The sequence below is a fragment of the Quercus suber genome, unplaced genomic scaffold (genome assembly GCF_002906115.3).
Source record: "Quercus suber isolate HL8 unplaced genomic scaffold, Cork oak 2.0 scaffold_853, whole genome shotgun sequence".
In the NCBI taxonomy this organism is placed as follows: Eukaryota; Viridiplantae; Streptophyta; class Magnoliopsida; order Fagales; family Fagaceae; genus Quercus; species Quercus suber.
The window spans coordinates 44,249-53,341 of NW_027070283.1; positions in this window are offsets into that span (position 1 = coordinate 44,249).

Consider the following 9,093-nt stretch of genomic DNA (forward strand, 5'->3'; position numbering starts at 1 on the left):
CACGTGACAGCTTCGAGTCCACAGATTACTTCTTTCTTTGATCTGCAGCAGCCACAAGTTCTCTTACTTGTGACTTTGAGACTCCACTCAAAGGTTTCAGATCTTTTTTAAAGTTCTTTATGCAACAACTGAAGAGATTATCAAGTTCTTGACGCGAATCTTAATCTTGATAACTCTACATGTGTGTATGAAGGTAAACACCTCTAGATCTCACAGAAGATTTAGCACACAACTCTCCAAAAGACTTCTAAAACGTAGCTAAGTTTTTTCCTTTTATACTTGGAGTAAAACACTTAACCCTACACGTCATATGGGCTTATGCTGAATTGGAATTTCTGCAGAAAATTAAATTTGCATGAGTTTTGATCGATTGAGCCTAATTTTCGATCAACCGAACCTTATAGATTTTGTTCAATAAATCCTACAATCACTCGATTCCAATTTTACATTAAAATACACTTTGAGCAAGCCTAAACCTAGACTCTATGTTTTGATTTGAAGTTCTAATACATTAATTCCTAAAGTCTTAGAACCTAACATTGTATTTGATGTAATGAAGCAGAGAATTATGTCCATCTTGAACTTCAGGGAGACTTGAGAAAGTTTAGCTACCAAGTAATTAAGACTAAAAATTTCAATTGTGCTTCTGGAATGTGGGCTATAATGCTCAAGTTGGTTCTTTCAAAAATAGGAAGCATGGAACAAGAGACTACATATATCCAAGAGAATAGTTAGGTGCTCGAAGTGCTCTATATACACTCTTAATCACAAGTTTTCTTAGCAGATTATGTGCTCAACAGGAGAGACCTTCTGACAGAAAGGAAGGATTTAAGAACCATTTGTAGTATTCACCTTGGGTGATATTCTTTTAACTGTTAGCTTGTTGGATCTTGTTAGGCCTTGAGGTCTGATGTAGTGCAATGTAGTATGTTTTTTCTTTCCCCGTATCGTCTGTTAGTGTTACTGAGGCTTAGAGGAACAATGTCATATAGTGCTGTCCATTGATGTAAATGGCCTTGGGAATGGCTGAGTATAACCCACCAATTAAAACATATCCCTGAATTTCATAAGTAAAAAGAGAACCACGTTTGTGCAGATTATGTGCTCAAAAGGTTTAGACCTTCTGGTGGAAAGGTTGGAATTAAAAAACATTTGTAAACATTCGGCATTGGTAGTATTCTTTTGACTGTTAACTTGATAGAAAAGCCTGATATCTTGCAGTAAAGATCTTGGCCCTCGTTAGGCCTTGAGGTCTGATGTCGTGCAATGTAGCATTTGTTTTTTTTTTTCCCTAGTGTCCTCTGTTAATGTTACTGAGGCTTAGAGGCCTAATATTGTATAGTGCTGTCCAATGATGCCAAAGGTCTTGGGCTTGGCTGCGTATAACCCATCGAAAAACTCCCTGAATTACATGGTATATTATGTTTCCGCTCCATACAGCATTACACTCACCATGTGTGCGGCTCACACATTGTGTGATGCTATATTGAGCGGAAACACTATATACCTTCTCGTGAATTACAAATGTAAACCCACTTCCAACAAAATCCAGATGAACATATCCAACAAGCTTGTGCAGATAGTTCTAGCTACACTCGATAATAATTTTCACATGCTAAACACAAGAACATCAAAGGCCTTCGGACTTGTCATCATATTAAGAATTGAACTAGAGAATTGAGGTTCTAGAAAGACTATTTGAAATATTTTCAAAACGCAGTCAATTGATCCAGCATGAACAAATAACGAACTTGGTAATGGCAACTAGTAAAACTAACACATTCGATGAAGTGATATGAACTTAGGAAACTTAAAAACTTTTTGTGCAGCAAGTAAATAAAAGAAAAGAACAAAAAAATTAAATATTTATGTCCAGCATATAACTATAAAAAGAAAATGGAAATAAACCAAAACTAATGTCATGACTCATGACATAAGGCACATTTGTGCTTTACTCAAAATGCAGTCAAATTGAGTCTCATTGTGACTGTTTACATGTCTTATACAGGATTCAATATATGCTTGTACAAAATAATCATACAATCCAATCTGGTCTACAGAATCTCGAGCATCACAATTTTCTCCACTTTTATAATATCATTGATGTCCATGACAAGGATCGTGTTGCATTATAGTGCTCCCAAGCCGCAAAATATTATTGACGAAGTCCTAATTAATATGTATATATATATATATTTTATGAAACCTAGTCCTAATATTATTTGTTATGAATTGAGGAAAACAATAGCCATATCTACACTATATTCCAAACAGACTAATAAAGTTATAATTAAAAACTCCTCTTAATCACATATATAGCACAATAGACACTCATCCAATTCAAGATGTTACAACAAGTCATTTAATTGCTTAAAAGTCAAATGAAAAAGATAATTAACTTAAAAATATTAAAAGTACGATTATATACTTAAAATTAGTAAAAGGTCGTATATGTCAAAGACTGTTTGTGCACTGTTTCAAATGGGTCCTACGAAGGCACCTGGCCCCGATGGTATGAATGCTCTATTTTTTCAAAAATATTGGCATATTGTGGGGGATAGTGTTGTGATTGCTGTACTTTCTTTTTTACATTCGTGGCATATGGTGAATGAGATTAATTTCACTTATATTGTTCTGATTCCTAAAATTAAAGTGCCTGAGAAGATGACTGATTATAGGCCTATTAGTCTTTGCAACGTGATTTACAAAATTATTGCAAAGGTGCTGGCTAACCGCCTTAAGCAAATTCTCCCATGTGTTATATCTCCCACACAGAGTGCCTTTGTCCCCGGACGGCTCATTACAAATAATATTCTTGTGGCTTACGAAGTTCTACATGCCATGCATTGCAAAAAGAAGGGAAGAAAAGGTGGTTTGGCGTTAAAGTTGAATGTCACTAAGGCCTATGATAGAGTGGAGTGGGCCTTTTTACAAGGAATCATGTTAAAATTGGGTTTCCTAGAAGGTTGGGTCAAGTTAATAATGGGGTGTGTTACTACTACTTCATTCTCTGTTCTTATTAATGGGAAGCCTCATGGTCATATTATTCCTGATAGGGGTTTCCAGCAAGGAGACCCTCTATCACTATAGTTATTCCTTTTATGTGCAGAAGAGTTTACTTCTTTATTACAACATGCTGAGGCGGAGGGGAGGATCCATGGCATTTCTATTTGTAGACGGGCACCCACTGTTTCCCATTTACTTTTTGCAAATGACTCGCTTATTTTTTGTCATGCGTCACATGATGAGATAGAGGTGATTAACGATATCTTGACGCTCTATAAGGAAGCTTCGGGGTAGTGTATTAGTTTGGAAAAATCCTCTGTGTTTTTCAGTAGTAATACTCCTTTGATTCAATGGGAGGTGGTCAAGGTTCATCTTGGGGTGAAAGAAGTAGAGAGGTTTGAGTCATACTTGGGTCTCCCTACGCTTATTGGGAGGGCTAAATACCAAACTCTTGCATATTTAAAGGATAGAATTTGGAAGAAATTACAAGGTTGGAGAGGTAAAATGTTGTCAAAAGAGGGGAAGGAGGTGTTAATTAAAGCGGTGGCTCAAGCAATTCCAACTTACACTATGGGTGCATTTCTTTTGCCTTTAAAATTATGCAATGAGTTGAACATTATGTGTGCAAAATTTTGGTGGGGGCAAACAAATAATGAGCGTAAAATACATTGGATGAGCTGGGACAAGCTTTCTCTACCTAAGACCCAAGGAGGATTGGGATTTCGCAATTTAAGGGCGTTTAATCTAGCAATGTTGGCCAAGCAAGGGTGGCGTTTGCTTAAGGAACCTGATTCTCTTCTTCATTGCTGCCTTAAAGCGCGTTATTTCCCAAGGTGCGATTTTCTTGAAGCTCAGGACTGTCAGAATAGTTCTTATACTTCGAAGAGTATTATGGCTGCAAAAGATATATTAAGTACTGGTACTTGTTGCCATGTGGGGAATGGAGATAGTATTTGGGTTTGTCATGATAATTGGCTACCTTATCATCCATCGAAGAGAATCTTACAGCCATTACCCTCTACGTACAGAGATATGAGGGTGTCAGAATTAATTGATTTTGATGCTCATGGATGGAACCGACCACTTATTTTCCAACCTTTTAGTAATGCTGATGCCTTGGCCATTTTAAACATTCCTCTTAGTTATCGGTTGCCGCTGGATGACCTGTATTGGCTTCATTCGAAAAATGGTGGTTACTCGGTAAAGAGTGGGTATCATGTGGCTTGTCAGTTAATTCGGGAAGAGAATTGGGCTGAAACGTCCTCTGGGATAGTGGGACAGAGTGTACGGAGGAAATTATGGAAGCTGAAGGTTCCAAACAAAGTGAAGATTTTCGGGTGGAGGGCCTGCCATGACGCGTTGCCTACTGGTCAAAATTTGTTGAAGCGTAGAGTATTAGATGTGGCTACTCGCAAGCTGTGTAATTTGAATGCTGAAGATTGTATACATGCTCTTTGGGAGTGCGGTGTAGCTCAGGATGTATGGGCTGGAAGCTTGGTTGGCATGCAAAAGATAGCGACGCAGCAGGTCTCCTTCTTACATTTGGTGGAAAAATTTGTTGGGTGAGAAGTCCATGGAGGTATGCGAATTATTCTTGGTATAGGCATGGTTTATCTGGCATCAAAGGAATTTGGTGGTGCACGGTGGACAAGTGCAGGACCCCTCTATTATTATCAGGCGAGCTAAGGATTTTTTGGAGGACTTCCAACGATCTCAAACCCGACTTGGGGTGCAACATCGCAGGACACATTAGAGTACGTGGGTGCCTCCTCCTACTGGGCACTTTAAACTTAATTTTGATGCTGCAGTTTTTTCGAAGCCGCCATCCACAGGGTATGAAGCTGTTATTCGCAATGAGAATGCTGAAGTGATGGCCTCCTTTTCTGCCCGTGGTATGATGGTTGCCAATAGTAGTGAAGCAGATTTACTTGCATGTCGCAGGGCTATTCAGTTTGCTATTGAGGTGGGTATTACTGATGTTGTTATAGAAGGGGACAATGCTATGATCATGGGGGCCATTGCTAAGAAGGAAATTTGTGGAGCTCGGCTGGGACATATTTTTAATGATATTCAAACTTTGTTGGCAGAGTTACCATGGTTTTCTATTAGTAGTGTTAAACGAGAGGCTAATTCTGTGGCTCACTCGTTAGCCCACTATGCCAGACATATTCTGGAAGATGTTTTTTGGATTGAGGATTCTCCTCCCCTGCTTTAGAAGCTTTGTATTTTGATCTTGCTCGTATTCATTAATGAAGTTTGGTTTCAATTTCAAAAAAAGACTGTTTGTTTTGGTTCAACGCACTACAATTCCAAAAAGCCCAAAACTGAGTCCCTAAAACATGATAGTTGGACCTTGGCTACGCTGCATACAGTGTAGGCAGGGCCAAGAGGCCCAAGACCAATGCAACCTAGCTTTTCTAAGAAACAAAACAAGTTTTCCATGTTGCCCAAATTTAACCTTCTATGACACAGGCATAGAAGCTAAAAACATTTGATAACCATGGCAATTGCCAGTGCATGCACAGCAAAAAGACATACTTACTGCAGCCAAAATAGCCAAATACCATTGTTTTTGAAAAAAATTTGCAATCTACCATTGTCTCTGATATATTTAGCGATCTACCACCTTTTTTATACTCGATTTTCTGAAAATTGAGTTTCAAAAAGATGGTAGATTGCTAAATATTTTGCAAACAATAATAAATCAATACATATTTTTCCAAAGAGTGGTATATGGTCATTTTGGCCTCCTTATCACTCCTAGTCACGTGCATTTAATGCATTGTCAAACATTCCCTAAGTATTGCACTTGGTGCAATTGATCAATTCCCTCTCACAAAAATTTCAAGTCTTTTAACTTTCAACTTCAGCAATTGAGAGCTATATTGCACCAAGCGAGGTATGGCACCTGATGCGCAGCAAAAAGATGTATACTTGTTTACTCCTAACTACGTGCATTTAATGCATTGTTGAACATAGTACAATGAAAAACTGCTCAACCTTTAAATAAAGAGAAAGCTAGTTGAATTCCACTACTAAATAGCTCTCCTACTGGCCTCATTAATAAGTCCAAAAACATCAAATGGAGGTCTAAGAAGAACTCTGAAGAGTCCTATAAACTTAAAGGAACATTTAGAGAGGTGTGAGTAAATTCTTTAGTTTACAAATATTTAGCCATTAATAAAGAAAAATGTATGCGATCGGCAATCCACTGATCTATGTGAAAAAATAAATGACTTAAGCATTATATTAATTAGGCTAAATTATAAATTACGTCCTTTCACTTTAACATGTTTTCAATTCATTCATTTAAGTTTCATTTTTTCTTCCTCTCAATTTAGTCTTTTAACTCATTTTTAATGTTTCATCCAAAAAAAAAAAATACTCATTTTTAATGTAGTTCAATCCACTCCATTAATCTACCAAAATGGTGTTATTTTGGAAAGTAAAAAATACTAAAATTTCCTAGAATTACAGTTAAATGATTAAATTCATCATTTTCTAATAGCTTAAACTTTTGGGACAATCCAAAATTTAACAAAACTATTGGTGAGATTGGACCACTAGACTGGACAAATGAATTGAGAACAAATTTAAGTTAAATGACTTAAACTTAAAAATAAAATTAAAAAAAAAAAAGAAAAAAGAAGAAAAAAAAGAGCCTCTGCATAAAACCTATAATATCTTCAGAAAAAGTCACTACTTCAATTGCATCCTCCTTACACCAACAGCAAGATTTGGTGGATCAACATACCAAACCTCCATGGAAGTCTTTGTTGTTATGCCCTCCGAGAAAAAGAAAAATAGAGATAGATCACTAGGAAAGAAATAAGAAAAACAAGAAATGGAGCATGAAATGAATCAGAAATTGCATTGCTTTGGGGATTAAAAGAAATTGAAGAGAGAGAGAGAGAGAAGTCCAAAGAGTAGGAAAATAATGGGATGTGGCTGAGTATATGCATTAGTCATTCAGTAATGCTCTCAATAACAAATATCTTTCAGTTTCGACTGAATAAAAAAAATAAAAATTCCCAACTACTCCATTCTAAAAAATATACATGGCAACGCCACACACTATCATTTAGTTCAAAATTAGAGTAAAAAAAGAAAAGAGAAGCACCACAACAAAGGAGTAAAAAAAGAAAAGAAAAGCCCAGGACAAAACAAAAATGAAGTTTAAACTTATTACTGACCAATAAACTTAGCAGTGCAGCAACTGATACATTTTTTATATTTATGCCAGAAACACAATTAAAAATTACACAGGAAATCAATGAAACAAACACTTAAAAACATTAACAAGCATATAATTAGTCAGAAGGGAAGGCAGAAGCAAGGAACTTTTTGTCCTTCTTGATAATTTGCAAATTCTTGGGCTTCATTAAAAATATGACCGCTTCCTCATTAAATTCCAGCATAAAGGCCAACTTGATCAGCTCAGAGAGTGCACCAACATGATCGTTTTTCTCCCATAACACACCCTCGGATATTGCCTCAGAGAAATATGTAGCATATTCAATGAGATTCTTATATCCACTAGACCTATCCAACTTCTGTGCGAAAAACATTGAAGCCTTTCTATTCAAGTGTATAATTTTGCTTGCTCTTGCATTCACGATCTCCCCTGAAGAAAGTGATAAGCTGTAGTTTACAGTGATTGGTTCAACTGTCTCAAGGAAAGTTATATTCAGAAGCCCTTGAATAGTTTCATGCCGCTTTTTTGCTCCCATTTTCATCACAGGATTTGCCAGAAAACCAAGGATTAGCATAACCAGACCTTTTGCAATCAAAATCTCCTTTGGATTCACTTGATTGAGTTGAGCAACATCCACTGAGGATGTTTCTTCCTTCTTTACAGATTCAGATATAGTTTGGACACCTAATTTCCGGTAAATTTCAAGAAAATTTTTTTAAGGTAAAGAAGGCATGCTTGGCTGAGGGAACCAGACAAATAAGGGTTGAGAAGAAAACCGTTCAAAAAGATCCTTCAGTTGAGGATCATCAGCAATAAAAACATCATGTTTGTTGGACAATAAAATTCTATCTGAGTCAGAAGATTCAACTGGTAATTTCACCAACCTATCAGCCAGAGTCTCTGCACTCCCGTGCTTTGAAACAAAAGACCAGAACTTACAACAGTCAGCATGTGACAATCGGTGTCCTGAACTCTCCCAAACCTTCCAAAGATTACAGTACTTGTCCACTGAAGGATATTCTCCAACACCGAAAGCATTGGAGAAAAAGTCAAGTAACTCAGTTTCTAAATATTTGTCAAGAACTTTCAGCTGCGAACTGAAGAGACCATCCTTGTCATGCAGAACACATTCTTCGGTGATAACCCATTCTCCAATCTGATTTAAATTTGGGATCCAAATCCTTTTGGCAACTTCACTGTCTGGCTTCCAACCACATTTACTTAAGTAATTATATATCCGCACTATAGTAGGCAACTGAACATGGAAATCAAGGTGACTGGCAATCAATGGGTATCCTTTCCTAAAATCAAGGGTGACTCCTAATTAGTTGAGCTCTTCTTTGTAGGATGTAATTTTAGAACCATAAAAATCTTCATCAATGAAAGGTCCATCTGTCCGCTTCAAATAAGAGCCCCAACTAGAATTGAACAATAAGCACTTGTCTGGAAACCTATAACCAATAGTGGTCTTCAACCATTTTTTAGAAATTCTTATTGACAAAGCAATTGGAGAGAAATAATTCCTAGCTTGCATTAAAATCCGGATGCATTCCAGCAATGAAAACACAGTTGCAGGAGTTATGCTGGTGGAATCCGAGGGAGAGCAAATACCTTCAACCACAAACTTCGCACCATCTTTGAATTCAACAATAACTCCCATGCTGTTCAGCTCTTCCTTGTATTCATGAATGACCTTGCCATAACAGTTGTCACTGTCATCTATGAAAGGGAGGTCAGTAATTGGCAAAATTGACTGCCAATCTGGCCCAAACAAAATGCAATTTAACGGATTTTTAACACCATGCCTAGTCCGCAACCACCAGAGATCACGGATGCATATCATTAGATCTGAAGGAAACATATAAGGAGTATTGTTTAGCTGCCTATAACAT